Source organism: Hyperolius riggenbachi, chromosome 10, assembly GCF_040937935.1.
Source record: "Hyperolius riggenbachi isolate aHypRig1 chromosome 10, aHypRig1.pri, whole genome shotgun sequence".
NCBI classification, from domain to species: Eukaryota; Metazoa; Chordata; class Amphibia; order Anura; family Hyperoliidae; genus Hyperolius; species Hyperolius riggenbachi.
This window is the reverse complement of record NC_090655.1, coordinates 131,809,663-131,837,400: the sequence shown is the minus strand read 5'-3', so window position 1 is coordinate 131,837,400 and position 27,738 is coordinate 131,809,663. Positions and strand designations below refer to the sequence as shown.

The following is a 27,738-nucleotide window of genomic DNA, read 5'->3' as shown; positions in this document are numbered from 1 at the left end:
GTCACATTTTGCAAATACCATCCATGGGAGGAATATGAAAATTACATAATTTTGTTTCCCTAATTCTGTAGAATATGGTGATACTAGACATAGCCAGGTAACCCGAGCAGGGGCTGAGATATGAATAATGGGGTCCCCGTGCGCCCCAAATATTGCAAGTTTGATGTCCTATGAACGTGTATTCTCAGCCCAATCTGAATATGAAATCGGTTTGCATGTGCGACAAAACCCCGGCGGGGTATGAAATTGGACATATTTTGTGGATGGCTGGAAGTTCCTCCCCTGAGAACTCACTGCCTGACACGCCCCTGGGCTGAGCTTGAGACTCCGCCCAGAAATGTCAGTGCTCAAAACTGATTGCATGAGGACCCCCAGCCAATTCCCCCACTTTCCATCATACCGAAAAGACTGCCACTGCTTGGGGAAATAGCAGTGGCCATCTTGCAGGCGGAGCAACGGCCATGTGGTTCGGCCATATTGCGAACTAACTGCAACAAAGGAACTTTGTCTTTTCCCGAACGGACTTTCCACAGAATCATAAGTATTCGTTCTTTTTATCCCTTTTTCTTTTATGTACTGTGTTATCACTGTCTCTCATCGTTTAATTGTTCACGATTGTCTGTATATATTAATTATTTATATTGTAACAAATAAAGGCTTTTTAAAAGGTCTTTACCTCTCAGTAAAACCTTCTATTCAGTATACACAGACGAGACCTAAACTTCCGAAGGGACGCTACTGTTTTGATAGATAGATAGGAATTGCACAGTTTTAACCGGTTGTTTGTTTCACAGGTCTATAGCCAGTTAGCAGTTATCTCTGGGCTGATAGAAAACAGAGATGGTGGCAAATCTACCCCTGGGTTGGAGTAAAAGTGTATTTTCGTAACCTCACAGGCTCCCTACTGCGTCGTGACGCTCAAACTCCGCCAATTCTACGCAGATTGCGTCCATAGCTCTCAATCTGTGTGCTAGAATCGGATCGGACGGTTTTGCGTGTTCACGGCCAGTGGGGCTCTTGTGACAGTGGTCGGCAGCGTTTGGGATCTGTGTGTGCTGATAGTATCTCAGGTAGGGCTATCGAATTAGCCCTATCGAGAAACGAACTAATTCGTTGGTAGTGACTGAGTGCAATATATTTTTCATATATACAGAGAGACTGTGTAACCAGTACCCCTCCCCTAAGTTTTCTTTTATTTGGCATGGAAATGTCCGGGAATTACAAGGTCATGGTCCTATCCGACCTGCAGAGTCTGTGCGAGGCGAGAGGCATGGACATCCGCGGCAAGAAACAGCAGGACCTGATAACGGACTTGTACCGATGGGATAGCCAGAATCTGCGGACGCTGGAGGTGTCCACTGTGGAGGACACCGGCTCATCTAACGCAAGTCGAGGGGAACCAGAGACTGAAGATCCTGTGCGTACCGAGGTTGAGCAACCCGCGGGCAATGCGGCAACAGATACGCAGGAGGCTGTCAGTGTGATCCCCGACCCCAGAACCCCTGAAAGTACTCGCCTGGAACCGGCCAGTACTGGACTGTCCAGTTATGTTGATCCAGTAATGCAGCAGGCATTGCAAAAGCTGATGGAAACTGATGTGGACAAGTACCTGCAGTACATGGCGGAGCAAAAGCGAGAGGAACGCCAATCTGCAGAGGCGCGGGAGAGACGACAGCATGAGCTGAACATGGCGAAAGTGCAGCAAGCCAGCCGGAGTTCAACGCCCAGCCTCCCTGCTGAAGGGACTGCCGCTCCAGTAAGTGCAAAATTTAAATTTGCTATTATCGAAAAAGACACTGACATTGACTTGTTTTTGAGGTCTTTCGAAAAGGCCTGCCGTCAGTATCGTCTGTCCCAAGACCAGTGGGCCAGACATCTGACACCCTTGCTGCGCTACAAAGCGCTTGATGCTTTCTCAGAGCTGCCTGTGGAAAAGGACAATGATTATACCGCTATAAAGGAGGCTATAATCACTAAGTACCAGCTGACGCCAGAAGCCTACCGGAAAAGGTTCAGGTCCTGGCAGAAAGAATCTACTGATTCTTATCAAGATGTGGTCAGCAGTCTGCTCACCACACTCCGCCAGTGGACGCTAGGCCTCACTAAAGGGTCTTACGGTGTCCTGGAGGACTTAATCGTCCTGGAGCAGTTTCTGAACATTTGCCCGGCTGATGTACGCCAGTTTGTGCTGGAGCGCCGACCGGCGTCAGCGACGGTCGCTGCAGACCTCGCTGAGACCTTTGCAACGACCAGGGTGCCGGAGACCCGCAGGACTGCCCCATCTAGCTGGAGAGGAGGTCAGTCCCACAATTTTGCAGACTCTCCTACCTCTGTGAGCCGTGCGCCCCAGAGGCCCTCCAGCGCAGCTGCTGCGTCCAGGCCTGCAGTAACAGAGGGCATCACCTGTCACTTTTGCCGCAAGCCCGGACACATGAAGTTTAACTGCCCGGAGCGGAGGCAGACCGCGCCAGCTCCTGCACCACCTACACCTCGCCCACGGCAACTGCCGCCAGCCAGCGCACCCCAGCCGGGAGCACCCAACAACGTCATGTTCGCAGGTGGGAGAGGGATCCACTCCGCTACGAGCAACCACCAGCTGGTTACAGTGAACGACCAGCTTGTTACCGGTTTCCGCGACACTGGAGCGGATGTCACCCTGGTGCGTGCGCACCTGGTCCCGACGGAAAATATCCTCCCTGACAAATACCTTACCCTCACTGGAGTGGGGGGCACTCTTTCTCGCATTCCCCAGGCTCGGGTGTCCATCGATTGGGGGGTGGGGGTTCAAGAGAAGGTTGTTGGGGTCCTGGACCAACTGCCGGTCCCAGTTTTGTTGGGGACCGACCTGGGCAAGCTTGTGTCCTATTATGAACCTGCCCCAAGCCCCTCAGACTGCCAGGAGGGAGACGGACTCTCCGCCCACACTAAGGTACTTTGCACCAAGGGGCAAGAACAGGGGGGAGGTGGGTTGAATGTGCCCAGTCCAGGGGTACCGAGTCCAATAGTACCTGTGTCACAGGTACCTGTGTTTGATATACCGATTGTTTGTGATGAAAATGTTGTTGTACCTGTCACTGTAATTCATGCATGCAGCCAGGATGTGAGTAATGCCAGTATGTGCCAGTCTGAAGGTGTACCTGTACTGGCAGTAACACGCAGCCGCGCTGCTCAGAACCTGGGCTCAGAGCAGGTGGAAGAGGTTCCGGCCTCCTCCCCCTCCTCTGACCACAGGGATGGTAGCCTTCAGCCACTAACTGCATATGCCACGGGCCAGCTGGCTGAGAGCGAGAGTGCTGCATTTGTGCAAGCACTCCAGACTGACCCTAGCCTCGAGGCACTCAGAAGGCAGGCTTCGGAGCCCCTCACGAATGAAGATACCTTCAAGGTATATTGGGAAGGTGGTAAGCTGTACAGCGAGCCTGTACAGCCCACCGAAGGTGAAACAAGTGTGGGTACCAAGTTGCTTGTGGTACCCAGTGCCTTCCGGGGGCATGTGCTGAAGTCCGCACATGACATTCCCCTGGCAGGGCACTTGGGAATCCACAAGACACTTGACCGTATCCAGGGTCATTTCTACTGGCCCAGGATGCGGATCGATGTGACCAACTATTGCCGCTCATGTACTGTTTGCCAAAAGGTAAAACGGGCTGGGAACCCCCGCAAGGCTCCCTTGTGTCCACTGCCAATCATAGGTGAGTCCTTTCACAGAGTGGCAGTCGACATAATTGGACCATTGCCCACTCCCAGCAGCAGTGGCAAAAGGTACATCCTGACGGTGGTGGATTACGCCACCCGCTATCCTGAGGCCATGGCGCTTTCCTCCCTGAGGGCGGACAAGGTAGCAGACGCGCTACTTAACATTTTCTCCCGAGTCGGGTTCCCTGCGGAGATGCTCTCCGATCAGGGATCCCAGTTTATGTCCGAACTCATGGAGGCCCTGTGCAAAAAGATACACATGACGCACATTGTCTCCAGTCCCTACCACCCGCAGACCAATGGACTGTGTGAACGGTTCAACAGGACGCTGAAGCAAATGCTGACCACGTTTGTTGAGTCGCAAGGTGGGGACTGGGAACGATACCTGCCTCATCTGTTGTTTGCGTACAGGGAGGTGCCGCATGAGTCAACCGGGTTTTCCCCGTTTGAACTCCTGTATGGGAGGAATGTCCGAGGACCCTTACAATTGATGCGGGAGACATGGGAGGGCAAGGGCGACCCCACTGATGTCTCCGTGGTCGATTACGTCCTCAAGTTCAGGGACAAAATGGAGTCCCTGTCCGCAGTAGTGACCAACAACCTGGCCCAGGCTCAGGCCAAACAAAAAGCATGGTACGACCGCACTGCTGGAGAGCGGTCATTTGATGTGGGTGACAAGGTATATGCCCTTCTTCCCGTGAGGCAGAACAAGCTGCAAGCAGCCTGGGAGGGGCCTTTTACTGTAGTGCAGCGGTTAAACCCTCTGACGTATCTAGTGAACATGGGGGGCAGGAAGCAGAAGAGCTTTCATGTAAACATGCTGAAGGCCCACCATGACAGGACCCAGTATGCGCTGCCAGTGTGCAGCCGGTTAGAGCAGGGAGAGGCAGACCCCCTGTTAGACCTGCTGGCTGACGTACGAGATGTGGACGGCGACCTAAACGTCAATCCACAGCTCGCCTCAGCCCAGCAAGAGCAGTTACAGAAGGTGCTGGGCCAGTACCAGCACACCTTCTCCGGTATCCCGGGGCGGACCAGTATGCATGGGGTAGATACAGGTACCCATCCCCCCATCAGGCAATCCGCTTACCGTGTCTCTCCCGAGGTACAGGCGGACATGCAGAAGGAGGTGAGGGAGATGCTGGAGTTAGGGGTGGTTCAAAAGTCCAGTAGTGCCTGGGCAGCCCCTGTTGTCCTGGTCCCCAAGAAGGACCAGACAACTCGGTTCTGCGTAGACTACAGGAAACTGAACGCCATCACCACTACAGACGCCTACCCCATGCCTCGCATTGATGAGCTGCTAGATACACTGGCATCAGCCAGGTACCTATCAATCATGGATCTGAGCCGGGGGTATTGGCAGATACCACTTGCACCTGACGCGAGGCAAAAGTCGGCCTTCATCACCCCTTTCGGCCTCTTCGAGTTCACGATGATGCCCTTTGGGATGAAGAACGCCCCCGCCACGTTTCCGCGGGCCGTGAACGACCTGCTAGAGGGAATGCAAGGGTTCGCTGTAGCGTATCTGGATGACATTGCGGTGTTCAGCCCCACCTGGGAAGAACACCTCAAACACCTGTCCCAGGTACTAGAGAGGCTGGCCATGGCCAATCTGACGGTTAAACCGAGTAAGTGTCAGATTGGCATGACCGAGGTGCAGTACTTAGGTCACCGGGTGGGGGGTAACACCCTGAAACCTGACACGGGAAAGGTGGACGCCATCCTGGCATGGCCTCGACCTATCACGAAAAAGCAGGTCCAGGCGTTCCTGGGGACCGCCGGCTACTATAGGAAATTTGTTCCCGCCTATAGTACACTGGCGAAGCCCCTGACCGATGCCACTAGCAAGAAGCACCCCAAGGTTGTTAGCTGGACCCCCGCTTGCGAGAATGCCTTCCAGGCCTTGAAGCAGGCCCTCGCAAGCGCCCCTGTGCTTCAGGCCCCAGACTTCAGTCGTCGGTTTGTGGTGCAAACCGATGCCTCTGACTACGGTCTCGGCGCAGTCCTCAGCCAGGTGGATGGAAAGGGGGATGAACACCCTATCCTCTACCTGAGCCGGAAGCTCCTGCCCCGAGAGGTAGCCTACTCCACAACTGAAAAGGAGTGCCTGGCGATCGTGTGGGCCCTACAGAAACTGCAGTCGTATCTGTACGGCCGCTCCTTCACGATCGTCACTGATCACAATCCCCTGAGTTGGCTAAACCGTACTGCTGGAACCAACGGCAAGCTCCTACGGTGGAGCCTGTCATTGCAGCAGTACGACTTTACGATCCAACACAAAGCAGGCAGCCGACACCAAAACGCTGATGGGCTGTCGCGGTGTCAGGGGGAACCCGACCCAACAGCGCCAATAGCTGCTACGGAAGGCGTCCTGTTGACACCTCCCTGAGCAGAGCTCGGGAAGGGGGAGGTGTGACGCCGGGCGACGCCCAGTCGTCCGAGGATTCGCGGCCGAGTGTCCGATCGCAACCGTGATCGGAAAACTGACATTCTTTATTTTTAAAATAGAAGTTTTTCCTTCCTGCCTTCCCCCCCCCCTTTTGCCATGAGGGCTGAATGGGCCTGCGTTAGCATATGGCTAAAGCAACCTGGTTTAGCAAGAAATCCTGTTAAGGCTCCCGGAAAAGCTCTGGTGACACTAATGTGCTAATTGGGCAGAGCTGAAATACCAACAGAGTCTATTCAACAGGGGAAGCTAGCACAGCATGAGGTCTATTGACACCTACATTCCTCCCAGTCTTGACGGCACCGACTAAACTGAGTATGGAATGCATGGTGTTGATAACTTTGTCACATTTTGCAAATACCATCCATGGGAGGAATATGAAAATTACATAATTTTGTTTCCCTAATTCTGTAGAATATGGTGATACTAGACATAGCCAGGTAACCCGAGCAGGGGCTGAGATATGAATAATGGGGTCCCCGTGCGCCCCAAATATTGCAAGTTTGATGTCCTATGAACGTGTATTCTCAGCCCAATCTGAATATGAAATCGGTTTGCATGTGCGACAAAACCCCGGCGGGGTATGAAATTGGACATATTTTGTGGATGGCTGGAAGTTCCTCCCCTGAGAACTCACTGCCTGACACGCCCCTGGGCTGAGCTTGAGACTCCGCCCAGAAATGTCAGTGCTCAAAACTGATTGCATGAGGACCCCCAGCCAATTCCCCCACTTTCCATCATACCGAAAAGACTGCCACTGCTTGGGGAAATAGCAGTGGCCATCTTGCAGGCGGAGCAACGGCCATGTGGTTCGGCCATATTGCGAACTAACTGCAACAAAGGAACTTTGTCTTTTCCCGAACGGACTTTCCACAGAATCATAAGTATTCGTTCTTTTTATCCCTTTTTCTTTTATGTACTGTGTTATCACTGTCTCTCATCGTTTAATTGTTCACGATTGTCTGTATATATTAATTATTTATATTGTAACAAATAAAGGCTTTTTAAAAGGTCTTTACCTCTCAGTAAAACCTTCTATTCAGTATACACAGACGAGACCTAAACTTCCGAAGGGACGCTACTGTTTTGATAGATAGATAGGAATTGCACAGTTTTAACCGGTTGTTTGTTTCACAGGTCTATAGCCAGTTAGCAGTTATCTCTGGGCTGATAGAAAACAGAGATGGTGGCAAATCTACCCCTGGGTTGGAGTAAAAGTGTATTTTCGTAACCTCACAGGCTCCCTACTGCGTCGTGACGCTCAAACTCCGCCAATTCTACGCAGATTGCGTCCATAGCTCTCAATCTGTGTGCTAGAATCGGATCGGACGGTTTTGCGTGTTCACGGCCAGTGGGGCTCTTGTGACAGGCTCCCTTTCCAACACTTTATAGCTGAGATTTGCAGCAAATAACATTGAAGTCTAGGCGGCGCTCTTTTTACACAGATGGCTCAAGTGCCCTTTTCAACTTGAATTGTCAGGAATACCTGACTTTGTTCTGGTCCTGCACAACATACATAAATATTTAACAAATATTTAAGTTTAAATAGGCAAGTGCTCATAAGTTCATTTTTATCCAGCTAAACATTGTCCACAGCCTCTGGTGCATCTTCTTTCTTGTGCCCCACTGCCACAAAGTATATCAGAGCACATGACAAGTGAGATTTCAAGCCTTGTGTTCAGTAAAACATGGTTAGACATAATACACTTCTGAACTAATCCTTTCATTTTTTTTTCAACCAAAAATGGTCAGGACCAGAGTGAATTTTTTATGTGATATATGACATACCAGTGACAGTTATTTTTGACAATTGATGGTTAAAAAACTTTGAGAAATAATGCTTTTTTAACTTAATTAATGAACTGTTACATTTCCAGCGTTTTTTCCTTTGTGACACATTCCCTTGCTTGGAATATTATTTTTCTGGATTAAAGTATTTTCAAAGTTCTGTTTATAGTATAATTGGCTTTCCATAAAATGCGACAAAATTGCAGATACAGCTTTACATTTTTCTCCGCCGAGTACTCAACATTCTGCTTTTACTTGCTGCCAAGACTGACAATATTTTTTAATGATTACCAAAAGTGAAAAATACCGTGGGTGTCAGGGGGGTGGAAGGTGTAACTGGGTACCATCCCTGCTCTGCAGCTTATATTTTATACTGTATAATTAAAGGAGGCTTACTGAGGGGCTTTCCCAATAGAAATGATTGCTTATCAAGCTCGATTCCACCTTTTTAAAGAAGATTTCTAATCATGGATTTAGCTTGTTTTAGCCAAAGAAAATGTCAGCAATGGCATGTTATTTTCCTTTCCTCAAATATGATTTATACTTGCTATATTGTAAAAAAAAAAAATAACACTCAAAATCAGTGTTTGCCATCTTCACCTATTTACATCTTCAGGAATTTCAGTCTGTCACTTTATATAATTACATGGTAAAGTTGAACTAAAGCATATTCAAGAGATTAAAAACAAAAGCCACATTTATGATCAGAAAGACCCTGCTGATCCAAAGAGAGGCAAAGGAACCCATGTACAAAATTCAATATATTAATATATATATATATATATATATATATATATATATATATATATATATATATATATATATATATATATATATATATATATATACATTGGTGAGCTTGTGCAAATTGTAGCCTGTTTTTCCTATTTGTAGTGGAGATGAGTTGCACCCGGTGCGGTCTTCTGCTGTTATAGCCCATCCGCCTCAAGGTTGTGCGTGTTGTGTTATATATAATTTTGTACATGGATTCCTTTGCCTCCCTTTGGATCAGCAGGGTTAGCGTGTGGTGTCTCAAGTACCGGAGGCTACCTTTGTATAAAGTATGCATGTGTGTGTGTGTATCTATCTATCTATCTATCTATCTATCTATCTATCTATCTATCTATCTATATATATATATATATATATATACATACATACTTTTTACATTATGTATGTACTGTACATTTTTTACAGTGGTAGCCTCCCATTCTTGAGACACCACACACTAAAGGTTAATAGAGAAGTAAAAGCAGAATATGTCTCCTGGGCCCTGTCTTGGCAATTTGGAAATATGGCTGCATTCTAGGTTAATAATACTTTCACAGCTGTCAATCAGAGGGGATGTTACCAGATTACTAGCCTACTAGTGTGTCTGGACCTTGCCTAACTGTCTAGAATTGAACAGCTGAAATCAGTTTGACAACTATGTTGGGGACTAAAAAGTTCTATGCTCACTTGACATTACACTACACTTTAATGCCTGAGGTTGACAGGTTGACGTTGTCAACCTTGAGATAAAGTGGACCAAAAGTCAATACTGGAAGTCCTCATGGTTAGCTATATGAGTCATTTCGATGAGGGTATATATGTATGTATTGTGATAAAATCTGGGTTGACCTCAGCAGGCCTGAAAAAAACAAACAAGATTCAGATATTTACCTTAATCTTAGCCTCTGCTTGGGTAAGCCTTTGTTTTTTTTTATTTCACTGGTATATTCTATTAAATTTAAAATATATATTTTAAAATGAAGGGACAAATACAATAGATTAATTACCCCTCTGAGATGAGTGACGCAAAATGGAACCACTGAAACTGTTTCTTATAATGTTGATTTTACTGTTGTGTCAATACAGTAAGCTTATTAATTTCTTCAATAAAATACATTTAGAAAATTTTTGAAAAAAAACCTACAAATTACAAATAACTACAAATAATAGTTATATAATGAATATAATGAATAACAAATAATAGTTATATAGTGAAGTAATATGGCGTAATATTGCGTGAAATAATACCACACTGGTTATCAGATGTGCAAATAGCCTTAAAGAGGAGCTGTCAGCCATACTACGTCAGATAAAAAAACAACATATATAAGTAGATAAATACTAGCTCTACTTACATAACGTGTATTGCACGGTCCAAGTGTTGATTGCAGTGAACTTTATAAAATAACAAACGGTAAATGGAGAGAATTCTGTTTGCTGGCAGGGTCCATCTTTACTCCCTCCAGCTGAAGCCAATGTTGAGGTCATTTCCTCCCTTACTCCCCCCTCTTCCCCACAGCAATAGCGAGCATTATATCAGGGCACCCCAGCATCCATGGAAACCACTAAGGAAATGCAGGGAATCCCTAAGGAAATGGTAGCAGGGACCCCATGGATGCGATGCGGTGGTGGCAGCCACTGCCCACATGAATCAGCTGAGATGCCTGTCGGGCTGGAGTGTGGGGAGGGGGCAGACACGGACAGTCATGGGAGACAGCCAATGATAGGAAAAGGAGTGAGAGTGACACAGGCTGCAGCCAATCAGGCTGAACCAGCTGTGTCTGTGCAGAACCTCCCCCCCAGCCCCAGCCTGCACTGCAACTTCTCTTTTGCGGCTGATTACTGGCTGCGTACTAAGGAGCTGGGGACATGAAGATTAATCTCTGCAATAAGAAAGTACGATTGATTTTGCAGTTATGCCTTGCCTTTTTAGCATTCCTTTTATATGATCAACAGCTAGAAATAGAGAATTGATTTTGTTTTTCATGCCTAACAGTTAGTCTTTAACAACTCAATGAAGTTAAATCCTGAAAAACAACCATGAAGCAGACAGTACAAAAAAAAATCACCAAACAAGGCATTTTACATAATTCACTCCATAAACAGCAGTAGGTCTGAATATCAATGTCCAAAAAACAAGGTACAAGCTCAAGGAATCCCAAATGTATTTCTAGAGAATGACAGACTGTAAATGATACAGTGTTTTAACCACATTTTCAGCATAATATATGACACCGGAGGAGCAGAGGTAGACATGGGAAAAGACGTAACAAAAACAGAAACAGCCTTCTTTGAAATGAAGAAAAGACGATCCTAAAGCAAAGTAATGCTAAAAGCAAAAGTAGATATAATGCTAATGTAAAGTCAGTGTTTTTATGTTGGTCATAAATATGAGACCCCCCCCCACCCATTTTTTTTAAACACTCCACATCATTATGGATAGATGGATGTCTTTGAAGGGCCCTAAAGATACAAAAGCTAAGAAAAATTACAAATGAAGACCTAAAACAAAAGTATGCCTTCTTAAAACAGAAGGTATTTGTGATAATTCAGGTTTGACTGAGCTCATGATGTATTCCATGATGCATCACTGCTAAATATGCAAATTATTCTTTGTTGTCCCTGTAAGCTAACCACATCTCCAGAACCACTGTAATGCAATGATATGTCAGCTTGTTAATTGTACAGAGCCACAATAGAAGATGACCTAAAACACATAGTATGATCACACAGGTGTTACAGTAACACGATAACAGTACATGTTGATCACACAGCAGACATTGACCAGCCAAGGGGTATTGTCACAAATCTAAATTTTTGGGGGCACACAGAGATCACCTAGAACACATAGTATGGACAGTCTCACAGATGTTGAAGTGACATGGTAACACGTTGATCACACTGCAAGGAGTGATCAGCAGGTGCCGCTCTGATGCTGCATTCTGGTAACACAGCATGCAGCATGCCACCAATGTTAGATACTAAATTACTGTCATGCAGTGATGGTGGGCTATAATGGTGACACTGCTACACACAGTACGGTCACACAGATGTTGATGTGAAACTTTAATAGTACGATCACACAGCGGGCAATGACCAGCAAAGGTGTATTGTCACAAATATCTGTGACACTGTTTTATTTTTGGCACACTGATATCATAGATAACACAGTCCGGTCGGTCACATGGGTGTTGCTGTGATGCTGTGTGGGGGTCACATAGCACACGTCATTTCACAAATGTCAGATACTAATTAACTTTGTAAAGTGATGGTGGGCTATAACAGTGACGCGGCCATACACTATACTGTATATGGTGAGGGTGTTGTGTTGCTGCAACACACCACAAACAAAGAAGTACAGCACGGTCAATGTCACTGTCAGTCCTCAAAAGGACTTTTGTGCACAGAAAAAGTCATCAAAAGGGCTAATTGGGGGGTCCCTAGCTGGTGAACTGCAAGTAGCAGAGCGCCTAGGAAGCAGTTACACAGCACGATATTCACAATACAGCCTTTCTCTCACTGTCCCTACAGTATATCTGCAGCAGCACCTCTCCCTACAGTGACTAATGCAGAATGAAAATGGCTGCTGGGATCATGCCTTTTATGGGGGGAGTGGCCAGGATAGTGATCATGCCTGATTGACCATCCTGTCCCACCTGACTTCAGGGTGAAAAAAATGGCACTATGGCAAAATATAGGGTGGGCGTGAATAGCTTGTATCATTCGCTCTACGTGCGAGCATGCGAGTAGTACACGTTCGCCAGGAACTGTTCGCCAGCGAATGTGTTCTGCCATCTCTATTACCCCGCCTTCTAAATTATTATGCAAATTGTATTTTTCTCTGATTTTCCTAAATAGTTGATGCAAGTGGCAGTCAGCATCACTTTTGAGTAATCAACCGTTAGAGTATAATTTTGATGTTATTGAATAAACCAGTTTGATAACGGTATGTTTAAAAGAAAAATACAAATAAAATGCACTGTTCCAAATTATTGCGCACTATAGAGTTTCAAGACATTTTGTGGGTTGTAAAGAACTAAAAATGGTCATTTTATGAACTTGCAGCATTAGGAGGTCATATTTACTTAAATTTAAAAGCTATTTCAATCAAAAACATGGACCTTAACAGGTCAAGTTACATATAGGACCGCTTATTTAATAGTAGCTTTACGATTCTTGCATCTGTTCAACTTGTGAGTTTTTTGGCGAGTTTCTGCTTGAATTTCTTTGCAGGATAATCATGGTTGGGGTGTCTTGGCACCCAATGGAAAAAAATACAGGAGACAAAAAAGGGAGCCCGATAGTGCAGTATGTCAATAATAGGTGTGTGGAGAAATCAATTGATTGAAAGGGCTACTCACAAAGGAGGGTTGCAGAGGGGCAACCGACCACAGGAAGCAGGTGGAGTCCATAAACCCGACTCCAATCGGAGTGGTCCTGGATGGACCTGGTTGCGGTCGCTCTCTTAGACGAAAAAGGATGGACAAAACATTAACCGTGGTAAAACAACGGGTGTTCTGTCACCACCCCTCGGACAAATATGTACGGGGGTATAACTATGCACAATAAGGGAAAGAGGCGCCCTGATTTGAATAAAAGCTTTTAAAACCAGTTTAAAAACGAAAAAGAAAAATAAGGTATCTTACCTCCATGACGAAATCTCTGTAAACTTACAAAAGATTTTTATTTGAGCACAGGCAACGCGTTTCCCCGCGAAACGCGTTGCCTGTGCTCAAATAAAAATCTTTTGTAAGTTTACAGAGATTTCGTCATTGAGGTAAGATACCTCATTTTTCTTTTTCGTTTTTTAAACTGGTTTTAAAAGTTTTTATTCAAATCAGGGCGCCTCTTTCCCTTATTGTTCTTTGCAGGATGTCAGAATAGCCTCCTAGACCTGCTGTTTGGATGTAAACTGTCTCCCATTCTCAAATATCTTTTGCTTGAGGCTGCTCCTAAGGTTTTTAATAGGATTGAGGTCAGGGGAGGATGGGGGTCACACCATGAGTTTCTTTCCTTGTATGCCAATAGCAGCCAATGACGCAAAGGTAATCCTTGAAGCATGAGATGGTACATTGTCATGCTTGAAGATGATTTTATCATGGAAAATATGGTTCTTCTTTTTGTACCATGAAAGAAAGTGGTCAATCAGAAACCCCACATACGTTTCAGAGGTCATTTTCACACCTTCACTGACCCTAAAGTGGCTGAAAAGCTCTCCTCCTATGACTCCAGCCCAAAACATTACTCCACCACTTCCTTGCTGACTTTGCAGCCTTGTTGGGATGTGGTGGCTGTTGACCAAATAACCACCACTCCATCCATTTGGACCATAAAGAGTTGCATAGCACTTATCTGTAAACAAGACTCACTGCAGCTGTTTCTGCTTGTTCGCATAGGTTAGAGTTGGTTGAATAGAAGGTTTATGCACTAAATCCTCTGTAGGATCCTGCACCCGGATGTTTGCGGGACTCTGGAAGCATCAGCAGCCTCAAATATGTGTTTGCTGCTTTGTAATGGCATTTTAACAGCTGTTCTCTTAATCTGATGTATTTATTTGGTAGAACCCTACCTAATGTTAATTTTATCTGCATAAACCCATGTGTGCTTAGAGTCAGCCACCAATCTTTTAACAGTACGATGATCATGCTTAAGCATTCGTGAAATATAAAGGTTTTCATACCTTGGCCAAGGCATTTAACTATTTCACACTTTTCGTCAGCAGAGAGATCATTTTTTTTCATATTGCTTGAAATCACTTCTGCACCACATGTTTTTTCTCCTTCCAAAGCTCTTCCCATTCATTTGGTAACAACTTTATTGCTACTTATCACACTGAAATAATCTATATATTATTTTTTGCGGGACAAACTAGGCTTTCTTTGGGCAGTACTTTCTGGTAAGAATTATATTATTTTATATTCATTTTACAGGGAAGAAGAAGAAAAAAAATGAAAATAATCACCATTTCTCAGCTTTCAGCCATTGTAGTTTAAAAATAAAATGTGCTCTTGTGGATAAAACAATTATATGGTAGAGGAAGAAAGCCCTTAAAAAATAGCACCTCCCACAGCAAAATTTGAAAAAGTAAAACAAAAATCTTTATTCAACATTGGGTATATTAATAATCACAGTACTGATGATTCAATAAAGAATAAAACCATTTAAAAACCAAGCAAATATTCTAACATGATCCCTACTGCATATGAAACAATCACTCTAAATGCAATATATTGTATAATGACACAATGCTGCTGTCAGATATAAAACCCCACAGTAGGCTCAATATTGAGCCCAACGGGGAGAACCCGGGTTCAGTATACAACCTAGTGTGATTTTCCTGTATAAATCGTTGGTTGTTACGATAAAAAATGTCAGTTAAATATATCATATGGGAGACACACACAGTGATATTTGAGAAGTGAAATTAAGTTTATTGGATTTACAGAAAGTGTGCAATAATTGTTTAAACAAAATTAGGCAGGTGCATAAATTTGGGCACCACAAAAAAAAGAAATAAAATTAATATTTAGTAGATCCTCCTTTTGCAGAAATTACAGCCTCTAAATGCTTCCTGTAGGTTCCAATGAGAGTCTGGCTTCTGCTTGAAGGTAGTTTGGACCATTCCTCTTTAAAAAACATCTCTAGTTCATTCAGGTTTGATGGCTTCCGAGTATGGACAGCTCTCTTTAACTCACACCACAGATTTTCAATAAAATTCAGGTCTGGGGACTGGGATGGCCATTCCAGTACATTGTACTTGTTCCTCTGCATGAATGCCTTAGTGTATTTTGATCAGTGTTTAGGGTCGTTGTCTTGTTGAAAGAGCTAGCGCCGGCGCAGCTTCAGCTTTGTCACTGATTCCTGGACATTGGTCTCCAGAATCTGCTGATACTAAGTGGAATCCATGCGTCCCTCAACTTTGACAAGATTCCCAGTCCCTGCTCAGGTCACACAGCCCCACAGCATGATGGAACCGTTCCCAAATATTTTACTGTAGGTAGCAGGTGTTTTTCATGCTGTGTTCTTTTTCCTCCATGCATAATGCCCCTTGTTATGCCCAAATAACTCAATTTTAGTTTTATCAGTCCATAGCTACTTATTCCAAAATGAAGCTGGCTTGTCCTAATGTGCTTTAGCATACCTCAAGCGGCTCTGTTTGTGCTGTGGGCAGAGACAATGCTTCCTCTGCATCACTCTTGCATACAGCATCTCCTTGTGTAAAGTGTGCCGATTAAATGATGCACAGTGACTCCGTGCTGGCCTGTGAGTTGACTCTGACTGTTCTCAACATTTGTCGCTTCTGTCTATCCGAGATTTGTCTTGGTCTGCCACTTCGAGCCTTAACTTGAACTGAGCCTGTGGTCTTCCATCTCCTCAATATGTTCCTAACTGTGGAAACAGACAGCTGAAATCTCTGAGACAGCTTTTTGTATCCTTCCCCTAAACCAGGGGTCTCAAACTCAATTTACCTGGGGGGCCGCAGGAGGCAAAGTCAGGATGAGGCTGGGCCGTATAAGGAATTTCACAATCGCGGCGCATCGCTGCCTCTGCCCGCCCCTCTCACTCTTCCTTCACAGAGAAGGGCGGGAAGAGGCGGCCATCCATGCGGCGATTGACGTCAGGAGGGGCAGAGCTGAAGCTGAAAGCTCTGCCCCTTCCAGGAAATGCCAGCGGATTGCCCCCCGGGCGATTTGGGGGCTCTGCAGCCCTCGTTTAGCGGCGGGGATGCGGCGGATTACTTGGGAGCACTGAAGCAAACTATAAGTAAGCTTTTGCTGGCGAGGGCCACAAAATATTAAATCGAGGTCCGCAAACGGCCCGCGGGGCGCGAGTTTGAGACCCCTGAAACCATGATGGTGAGCAATTTTTGTCTTCAGGTCATTTGAGAGTTGTTTTGAGACCCCCATGTTACTACTCTTCAGAAAAAATTGAAAGAGGAGGGAAACTTACAATTGACCCTCCCTTAAATACTCTTTCTCATTACACAAAAAAATTAAAATAAAAAATGCTCTTTCTCATAATTAGATTCACCTGTGTATGTAGGTCAGGGGTCACTGAGCTTACCAAGCCAATTTGAGTTCTAATAATTCGTTCTAACGGTTCTGGAATCAAAAAAACTGTGCCCAAATGTATGCACCTGCCTAATTTTATTTAAACAATTATTGTGCACTTTCTGTAAATCCAATAAACGTCATTTCACTTCTCAAATATCACTGTGTGTGTCTCCTATATGATATATTTAACTGACATTTTTTATCGTAACAACCCCCAACTTTTGCATCCCACTGTAACTCACTGATAATGTGTGATGGCAATGCTATATTATCTGCTTAGCTATCCATACCATGACTTCCAGTAATAAGTAGCATTAAGCTTAGAATGTGTCTGCATTATAAATCCATGTTAGACTGCAAGTGGGGTTTTACATTAACTGGAGCTGAACTTTGCACTGGACTAATCAGATTTCAAAACTAATTATCTGAACCTGATTAGCTCCCTGCAAATTCCAAATGGTTTGAATTTTCACATTTTTGGCTCAACGTTAGAGATGAGCCTAGGCAGAGCATGTATTTCCCACACAGTACCTGCTGTCTACAGGTCATTAATCCCATAGTATTACTTTACATTTAATTTAAATTCTGGATAAAAATACATTAAATATACTATGTAGTTGACATTCTAATAAGGCTGAATAACTGTAATTGACCATGAAACCTGTACACAGTAAAGCAACAATAGCCTCCATGACCCCAGCCATTGCAGGGGTGGAGGGGAGCTAAGGAGTCCTACTGTAGTTTACAGAGTAGCCACAATGGAGTAAAATTTTTACTTCTTCACTTATTTCTAGGGACGAGACAGGTCCTCCTCAAACATAAGAAAGAAAATGCACCACTTCTCCCAGAATAGTTGTAATTGCAAATGCTTTGGTATTGTTATAGTTGTAAAGAATAGGTAAAAGAGACCAAGAGCCATTGATTGTGTAGTAGTTTGTGTAACTGGAGGATAAGGGAATAGAATACTTTACTCACATATTATAATCACTGGACTGAAGACGCTTGTAGTGCAGGTGGGGAGAATAAACCCGGGTCCCACTTGGGTTAAAAGTTGCTCCCTGTAAGATGGGAACATGACACAAACCTCAAGACAAATGTCTACATTCTACATTGAGAGGCATAAAATACATGGGAAGCTGGTTAAAGAGAGGTAATGATGGACTTACCTCCAAAAACATATTCACATAATGTGCAATGCATTTCTCTGCCATACAATCCGATTCATCAGGCATATAAAAAGGAACTGTACAGATGTATGTGTGAACACAGCCATATAAATACTTACAAAACTGATTCCAACTGTCACAAACCGACAGGACAGAATCTGTGTAGAGGGATCTATAATGAAAAATATTGAAGCAACCGGATACTGCTACAAATATCTTTATTAGGAACATCCAAAAACATATTAAAAACAATTAAAAACTCACATACTATATAGAATGGGCGTTTTTAATTGTTTTTAATATGTTTTTGGATGTTCCTAATAAAGATATTTTGCAGCATTATCTGGTCGCTTCAGTATTTTGATTATAGAGCCCTCTACACAGATGCTCTTTTCTTTGCTTCAGGATGCTCTTGTGCATCATCTGCTGAGGCACTTATTATGGTGTTGTTTTATAGACTCATTTAGTTTCAGCTTTCAAACTGACAGGACAGGACTGGAAACCTTTTAATATGTGAGCCAAACCAAACTAGTTTGTTTCCTGTAAGCGTTTCTGTGGCTTGCCTGCTATAATTATTCTAAATGTTTGCTTGCTGTTAGATTTTTGCATTATATTGTACTGGTTGCAGTGGACTGATTTATACGGTATACACTGTGGAAAACTAAGGGTTCTCCTCCAGGTCAACAGCTTATTCTGCAGTTCCTATAGATAAGAGTACTAGTCATCAGGACCGTTACATTAAGAGTGACTAGTTAGATGTGTGGCCTTATTGCGCATGCGCAGGACCTTGGCCACTACCTGCATGTGCACCATCCTCAGCCTTTAACCATGCATGCTTGCCCACTGGCGCGTCTGTTCACATACGGCCGTAGTCCTTTGCATGCACACTACATTTTACTTTATTGGGTAGGATGGAAGGCTGTTTTTTCCTGATTCTGTTATCAGAGAAATGTTTACTTTGCCTGGTGCCACATCAAAGGACTAATGAGATTCATGAACACATATATTTTTAATATCCCTTGATTCTAATGGTGTATTTGAAATAAACATTGGGCAAAATGAACATTTCTGTTTTTTATGGCATCAGGACGCTTCCAGTTATTCAACCTTTAAAGCTAACTGAGCAGTGGATATTTCTTTAAACGAACGTACTCATAAGGTGTGTGCTATTGGGGGTGCGGGAGTTGGGAGGAGCACCATTATTTACCTATGGGTCTGTATGACATGCATCATCTTCTTCAGCCGACTGTCAGCTTCTGCCGGCATTTGTTCTCCTTGTGGGGTCACAGAGCTGTACTCGCATCCAGGGACTACATCTCCCGGCCAAACGTGGCCATGTGCCAAAAGATTGCTGGAAATTACAAATGCCATCAGAAACTGACGGTCGGGTGAAGAAGATGGCAGATTTCATATTGGCTGTAGGCCAAAGGAGCAGCACCCCGTAGATAAGTAATGATGCTCCTCCTGATCCCTGCAACCCCAATGGCACACACCATTATGAAACTCTCTTATAGGAAAATGTGTTTGTTTATTTATTTTTAAATCCACCGCTCAGTTTGCTTAAAGTGGTATGTAACTCAAAAATACATGTTTTCTCTAAAACATTAAAAACTGCAAAAAAAAAAATTCAAACAAAAAATAAACTGAACATAGAGAAAGATTATGTCGCATGAAGAAAAAAAAAAATAACATTCATATTAACACATCACTAAAGTTAATTGATAACTTTGCCACATTGGGTAATTGCTGTGCCAACAAAGAAGAGGAAGTTCCCTGCTACCTTCCTACACCACCTGAACACAATAGATTTTATTTTGCACTGTTTGTAAAGCTCAAGTCAATCTGATAATTTTGGTACTGCAATCTTATCAATAAAGTACTGGCTAAAGTAGAAGTATGAGGATTAACCCTTTATTTATTTATATATTTTGCTATTATTTTATTCTGCCTCTAATGCTTTAGACCCTGGATGAGTTTTGCATTTCATACAGCTTCAAAATAAGGAAATTTTTAGTGTCATTCTGACATTATTATTCTGATTCAAAACGCCCTGTCTGTAAAAAACATGCTCTAGTTTATTGGCTAATTTAAAAGAAAACCAGTAAAACAGACTATATTCCTGTTGTCTGACAGTGTTAGAACATACAATTGGAAAAAGGTAGAGAGGTTTTTTTTGCAAATAGAAATATCATCCAGATACGATAATTACAAAGGATCTTTGCAAGGATTGTAAGGTATTTATGGCAAAGAGTTAAGACCCTTGGTTTGCTTAATTCCTTCATAGACTCAGGCTGACATGGAGAGTTTTTTACAGACCCTCTCCTGTTCACTGGAGCCTGGGAACAGTTAACTGTATGTTACTGACCAGGGGGGCATTCAGGGAGGCTCAATGATTCCCAGGGGGGCCAGTGCCCCAGCATGCCCCAGTGTAGCACTGCACATGACTTTCCCCCTACCCTCCCATTTCACCTCTTTTTCTCTTTCAGTCCTCTCTTTTCTGCTTTGCTCTTTTCTTCTTCATCTATAGACTCCACCTCAAAGGCTAGTTCTCAATGCCGCAAAGACTGTTGAGCTAGTAGTAGACTTCAGGAGGAACCCTCCCCCCTGTCCTCATTGGGGGAACTGAAGTTTCTAGGGTGACATCTGTGAGGTTCCTCGGCACGACTCTAACTAACAACCTGAAGTGGGAGCAGAATACCACTAAAATTCAGAAGAAATCCCAGCAGAGGTTATTCTTCCTGCGCCAACTGAAGAGATTTGGCATGCCCAGTGAGCTGCTGACCAGCTTCTACACTGCCACTATAGAATCCATCCTCTGCTCCTCAGTCATAGTCTGGTACACAGGCGCAACAGCCAGCGATAGACAGAAACTGCAGAGAGTCATAACTGACGCAGAGAGAATCATCGGGACTCCTCTTCCACCTCTTGATCCCCTCCACCCCGCCAGGATGAGGAAGAGGGCCACAGCAATCTCGCGTGACCCCTCCCACCCAGGCAGCCACTACTTCAAGCTTCTCCCATTGGGCCGCCGCTTCAGGTCTATACCATGCAAAACCACCAGACGGAAGAACACTTTCTTCCCCCAAGCGGTACGGCTGCTGAACTCCAACCCCTGACAGGCCGGCCTACTGGCATGCACTAGCGGGGTCTTTCGGTCAGTTATTATTATTGGACTGCTCCTGCACGGCAGGTAGTAAAGCACTGACTGCTGACCCAGGACGGTCACTTGTGTTGAACAGATCTATACCATCACTCTAGTTCTTAATTGTTTATGTGTGCATCTTGTCCCTCTTTACTATGTCTAAGCCATGTGAACCACGATCAATTCCGAGTATAGCTCTTGCTGTATTTGGCGAAATAAAAAATGATTCTGATTCTGATAGAACACTAGTGAAGCTAAGTGATCTGGAAAACCTGGTCTAGATGTTTAACATTGCCTCTCAATAGGTGGGGAGAGTGTAAATACCTTGGTTAAATTAGGTCACAGTTAGTTTAAAGGATTACCAGCATCACTTATGTGTTCCACTGATCTCCAGCTCCAAGAAGCTAAGTATATTAGATTTTTGTATTTTATTTTTGCTGCAACTCTCCCACCCTTTTGCATTTTACTATTTGTCCCCTTTACGTTCCTACCTTGACTTTTCTTCCATATCACTCCTATACATTTGACCCGCCTAGGTAAAACCAGTAGGCGTGTATGGTTAAGGCCCCAGATATGTCATCCTGCCTAGGGCCCTGCTTGGTTTTTACACGGCTCAGATTACCACTCGTGGTTTGCCATTTTTGTTTGCGAAACCAGTACTTCTAAAATCTAAAAAAATTCTCTTTCCCAGAGTTCTGTGATTTATGGCCATGAACTAAAGTATTTTTAGACACAATATAGGTACCAATATCCACTCACACTCCTCCTATTATTTTGCAGTGTTGCCGGACTGGGAATGGCACAACAGGCATTTGGGAAGATATTAAAAAGCTCACAACATGCCAGTTCCTTGTGGAAATATTTATTAGCTTATCTTTTTCTGAACCTTAATAAATATCTCCAGATGGGTTTGACGTGCTGCAGACTTTTTAATATCTTTCCCTTTATAGATATGTCTGATAGTTTTGGACAGAGTCCTAGTGTGACACATTACATGATCCCAGGCATAACAAGGCTTAGACTTTCATAACAGAGAATTTTTTGCCAAGCATTACATAAATGCACCAATATGTCACATAAAAGCTACTAAAAAGAAACACAGCTATTGCCAAGTACAATGGAATAATTTAATTCCAAAGATTACTGGTCCTGCAATCTTGTCCCGATGTTGGGAACCCACACTAACACCTCTGTGACATAACTGAATCTGTTCTGTAAGTTACCATGCTTTAATGTAAGCTCTTCTATACCTGTTGATTTCAAATCGTTTCCAGAGCTTAGCAGTAAAGTACAGTGACTGCAGAAAGCAGTCACAAGACTTAATTCATTTCAAATCAAACACCCTTTCAGCACCGGCCGCCTAACCCCCCTTAAGAATCAGGCACTTTTTGCAGGGGGGGGGGGGCGCGTTTGGGGGTTCAGGCAGTCGGATCCTGTTAGGGCTTGCTGGGCCAGATGTCCACCCCTGGAGCCAGATGTCCCCCCTTTCACCAGCAGCCCTCACTTATTTCAGTATATGACGTCACCAAGCCGTGGCCCGGGACTTACGTCACATTGAGCAGAGATGCCGGCCAGAGCGGTGGGGAGCGCTGATCGTCAGGGGAATGGCAGGGAGGTGAGTGGAACGGCAGCCCCTGCAAGTGCAGGGGGGGGGCAGAGGTTTGGGGGTGGGGGCAGAGGTTTGGGGGGGTGGGGGGGCAACTACTAACCTTCTTTTTATCTGATACTCCAGATCAGATGTTTTTGTGGCTACACATGTTATGGGTGCGAAGATTCTGATGGACACACTTTTTGGCCACAGGCTTTATGAGTCTTTTTTAAGATAGGCTCCCGTGCTGTGAGGGTTACCAAGAAGAGGCAAAGGAAAGGTTGTGAACATTAACCCTTTCAGGACCGGCCGCCTAACCGCCCTTAAAGACCAGGCACTTTTGCATGGGGAGGTGCACGTTTGGGGGGTCAGTCAGCCTGATCCTGTTAGGGCTTGCTGGGCCAGATGTCCCCCCCCCCTGGAGCCAGATGTCCCCCCTTTCACCAGCAGCCTCCACTTATTTCCGTATATGACGTCGTCAAGCCGCGGCCCGGGACTTACGTCATAGTGAGCAGAGATGCTGACCAGAGCGTTGTGGATCGCTGATCATCGGGGGAATGGCAGGGAGGTGAGTGGATCCTCTTTTTCCCCCCTATTGCCGCAGCTCTGTAAGGCTAGAACAGCCACAAGTACGGCGTCGAATCTAATGCAGGCGGTCCCCAAAAGGTTATGGGGCCTGTCAAAATTTTGCTGGAGGGCCCCATGATTTGTTGTTACACCCCTGATGGTGACCTCACTCTGCAATCTTGTAATTCAGTTGTTAACTTATTTTCTTGTACCTTTATGGTAGTGGCCATAAAGTCAGTCATACTTCCTACACACACCAAATTTTGAGGGTACGGAGGGGGCCCCCTGAACTTCCTCTGTAGCAAATTGCAACCCCCCCTTCTTGAAACAAGGTATACAAAACTGTCTGGTGAACCAGTAGGGCTGAGGGGGTGGGGTTTGCTATTTGACACAAATGTAGTTGGGGGGTCCCTTCCCTACAAACCCACCCTTAATATTTAGTGTGTGTAGGAGGCATAACATTTAAATAATTGGGGGTGATTCTGTTAAAGTTCTCACTGAGCAGCTCAGTGACGTAGGGCGGCTCTAGGGCAGCATGATCAGGCACTCTTTTTTACAGGCTTGGTTTAGGCTTTCATGTTCTCTGGACACTAGGATCCTGATGCAGTTCAGTAACGATTAGAGAGGAATGGACAGCAGGTCCATTTCAAATAGTGCCATTCTGCCCAGCAAGATGGCCCAATCACCCTGTAACCCAGGATGAGGTTACTGGGCACTCTGTTTGATGACAATACTCCTGGCCCTGAGAAAACTTTCATTTTATCGATTTTATAAAGAACCAGGAAATATATTACCGTAAAATGACACAGCCCTAACTCCATTATTCCACATTGGGCCTCATCCGTTAATCAGGCCATTCCTTTAAAAAACTAATATGCCTTCTTCATGGCTGTCCCTCTAAATATAATAACATCTGAGACAAATGGATTTCATGCCAAGTATCAATCCCCAGATCAGCTACTAGCACAAGACGAGGGATACTTGCAATAACTACCCTCTTATGGATTTTCTCTGAAAGTTATTTACACTTGTAGACTCATTCTCCGCTTTGCACCTCCAGCAATAACTGTCTTCCTTTACTTTACTATGATCTTGTTATTCTTCATCAACAAGATATCTTTTTCTAGTAGTATAGCTGATGCACATGTAAAGACTCAAACCACTAAGGTTTTCTTTGTTGCTTTATATACTGTATTGCTGGACAGTCATACTTCTTACTCACAATGAGTCTGTTTATCAGTGTTTCAGGAGTCCCTTGCAAGCGGCAACATATATTTATATACTGGGGATGTGATAGTGATAAAACGTCGGCATGTGTATAAATATACACGGCTAGTAATTTAACATCAGGTTGCCAGGAGATTTGAAGTAAAGACGATGTAAGTCCCATATCCCTACAGCATATGAATAATCTTTAAGCAAGTTGTGGGGATAACCATTGCCATCAAGAAGGAGAAAGAGTCTAGAAATATCCATAAGCACAGAGAGGTCAGTGATGGATCCATAAATAGGTTATCAAAGTGAGTACTATTTTATTAAACTTACAATATTCAGCATATGTTTTTATAACATTTCACACTTATTCATATTGGGTCTTGGAAAGATCCCTGTATTTATTAGCTATAGTGTTGGTGATCATGGTAGTAGTGGAGGTTTTGTTTTTGAACTTGAAGTAATCACATTATAACATATGCACCCTTGCCCAAAGTGTGAGGGGGTGTCCCACCTTGTAAGACACCCTCTTATAACATAGGGGACTGATAAATAAAGCTTGGAGGATCCTTCATACTCGGTGGGCCTTTTGCTGCTTGTTTACAGTCCCGTTGCCTGGGGATGGAATCTGACATTATTTTGCTGATGAATCTACATGCATTTTTTTTCAAAATAAACAAGAAAATCAACCACCTCTGAACCAAGCTATGTTTATTTTCCAGGCTAAAAGAAAAGCATAGTTAGTACTTATCTATTGAGCGCAGATTCGGCATGTACAGCTGGTCCGACCGGGATATTTAGTGTTAGGCTGGGTTCCCATCTGCAGCCGGACCACAAACGGCCAGTGGAAGCGGACAGTGTAGTATCCACTCTGAGGGTCTGTTGTGGTCTGATTGAAGCCCAGGGCGGATGTGTCTCAACCATAGGGCTTGATTCACTAAACCGTGATAACTCATATAACGGCCGTTTTCATGCACATTTTCGTATTTGCGCGCAATCGCGAACTTTCGTGCACGCGCAATCGCAAATTTTCAAGTTTTTGCGTGAAAATTCATGAGCTCGCACAAATCTGAAAATGCGCATGAAAACGGCCGTGATATGAGTTATCACGGTTTAGTGAATCAAGCCCATAGGCTATATGGGAAACTCATCTGCCTGTCTGGGAAAATTACAGACAGCACAGAAGTGCAGTCTTCTTACTTCCAATGGATCTGTTGTAGACTGACAACTGTAAATGGACCCTATTTATAAAATAGGATCTGTTTACTGTCAGTTTTGCAATGCGTTAAAACAAACATTTCCATTTACCACAGTAGTAGGAACACAGCCTACGGCATTGTAGAGGGGGAAGTGATTGCTAGGCATCAGAGAAGAACGGTTAGTGTTACGCATTGGAAGGTGAAGGTTTCTGTTAGCTATTTCCCATACCCAAATCCTTCTGTGATCAGGGTAAGGAAAACAGCTGTTCTCAAACCCTATCACCGTGCCTGTGATGAGTCAGAGCCTATGTCAGCGTCGCAGACTCTCATTTAAAAAAAAAAAACAACAACCATGTAAACACTTGTTTCCGTGTTCTCTTTATAGAACACAGAATAGTGTAGCACCATCTTGTGGCCAAAAAGGAAAAATACATCATTATACACTTTTACATAGGAAAATAAAATACATTTTTATTATTTTTTAACCCCTTCCACCCCTGTCCCATGGTTATCAAAATAAAACACTTGTTAAAACAAATTACATTATTTAAAAAACTACATAAACAGTTACCTTAGGGACTTTTTTAATACGTATGTCAGGAGGGTATTTTACAGTTAATTTTGCAAATACAGTCTTGTAATTAGTGATATAGTATTAAAAATCACTAAACTAAAATATTATCGCCATACATTGTACTAGTGACACAATTTAACTTTTGTAAAAACCGGTACAAATGGTTTTTAAGGGGAAAAAAATGTGATCCTGAAGTGGTTAAACCAAAATTTTGCTCTGGAGGGCTAAAAAGCTCCTTATTAAAAGCCCTCCAGTCTCTAGAGCAATTTATACCTGGTGTCTAGTTGATCCCCCTCCTATCTCCCACACAGAATGCCTGGTGTCCCCTCCCTCTCCCATTTCTTTTTACTAGACCAGCATTGGAAGGGTTAAACACAGAGATTTTAAGTTCCGTGCAGACGTTCAGATAGTTACATTCTATTTAGTTATATGTATATATTTAGAAATGTTACACACTCTTTGGCTGTCCTCCAACTCCTTCTCAGTGAGAGAGATGAGTCACAATAAACACTTAGATACATTTATGTAAACAAAAAGTATCTAACTCAAGTTCGGATGCGTCTGCAGAAATCTCTAGGGACTTTAAAGCCCTGTGTAACCCTTCCAATGCTGGTCTAGTAAAAAAAAAATGCTGGTTGCATATAATATACTGTAAATAATGTTTTAGAGCAAAGTTGAAATGCAGGGTTATATTCCGCTTTAACGGGGCAGATAGCGTCACATTTGTATCAGTACAGGTTGAGGAAAAAGTTGCTTTCAAAGCATTGTTGAATATGAATATTATCAGTACTATCCAAATAAATATAATATACTTTGGTACATCAAATACACTAAAGCTATCCTTGACAAGTGACAAATGCCTCTTTACACGTATATAATTACTTTTTTTCTAGTGTTTCTATGCAGCTTCACAACATTGGTCCTGCAAAGTCAAATCAATGTGAAGTGTCAAAAGGGAATGACACTTCTCAGTATTCCCTGAGGCATTATAAGTGTGTTTTTAACTTTGCAGCATCGTAATATTCCCCTCCTGTTTGATAATCTTCTGATATGTCACTGGAAATATTGTGTCAAGGCTCACACACACACACACACACACACACACGCACGCACGCACGCACACACGCACACACACACACACACACACACACACACACCACACGCTCAACACACACTCCGCAAAATGAATGTGTTTGCAAAAACCTGTGCAAATGTGTTCAGTTTGCATGAGCCCTGAGGGACTGTACGCACTGGAAAGCAGCAAAAAGATATAAATATGCACATTTATTATGCTTTTTCTATGTGTTTTTCTGGGCATTTTCTTTTCAGTGGGTGATTGCATGCGTTTTCATGCAAAATTGTAATACAGTAGTGTGTTTAAAAAATTATGGGGAAGTTAAAATGTTTCCCTGTATGAAAGCACTAGTAATGGCCCTTGAGATGCAAATAACTCTGCGTTGATGCAAAATTATGCAAATGTTGGATGCAAATGTATTCAAAATGGGCCAATAGAATTCAAGCTTGGCAGGCTTTGA

The 27,738-nt window shown here is 43.8% G+C and overlaps 1 protein-coding gene and 1 long non-coding RNA gene across 11 annotated transcripts in view; one reads left to right on the top strand and one right to left on the bottom strand.

Annotated features, from left to right (window-relative positions):
- Window positions 1–18,024, bottom strand: part of LOC137536105 (uncharacterized) — a 94,837-nt gene extending 76,813 nt beyond the window's left edge. Inside the window, exons 1-2 of the long non-coding RNA XR_011024520.1 lie at window positions 17,922–18,024; window positions 17,731–17,813 (exon numbers count right to left, since the gene is read on the bottom strand). This is a non-coding gene — a long non-coding RNA (uncharacterized lncRNA). The remainder of the gene's footprint in view (window positions 1–17,730; window positions 17,814–17,921) is intronic.
- LOC137536102 (cGMP-dependent protein kinase 2-like) overlaps window positions 1–27,738 on the top strand; it is an 843,621-nt gene that overhangs the window by 614,693 nt on the left and 201,190 nt on the right. The window lies entirely within an intron of this gene.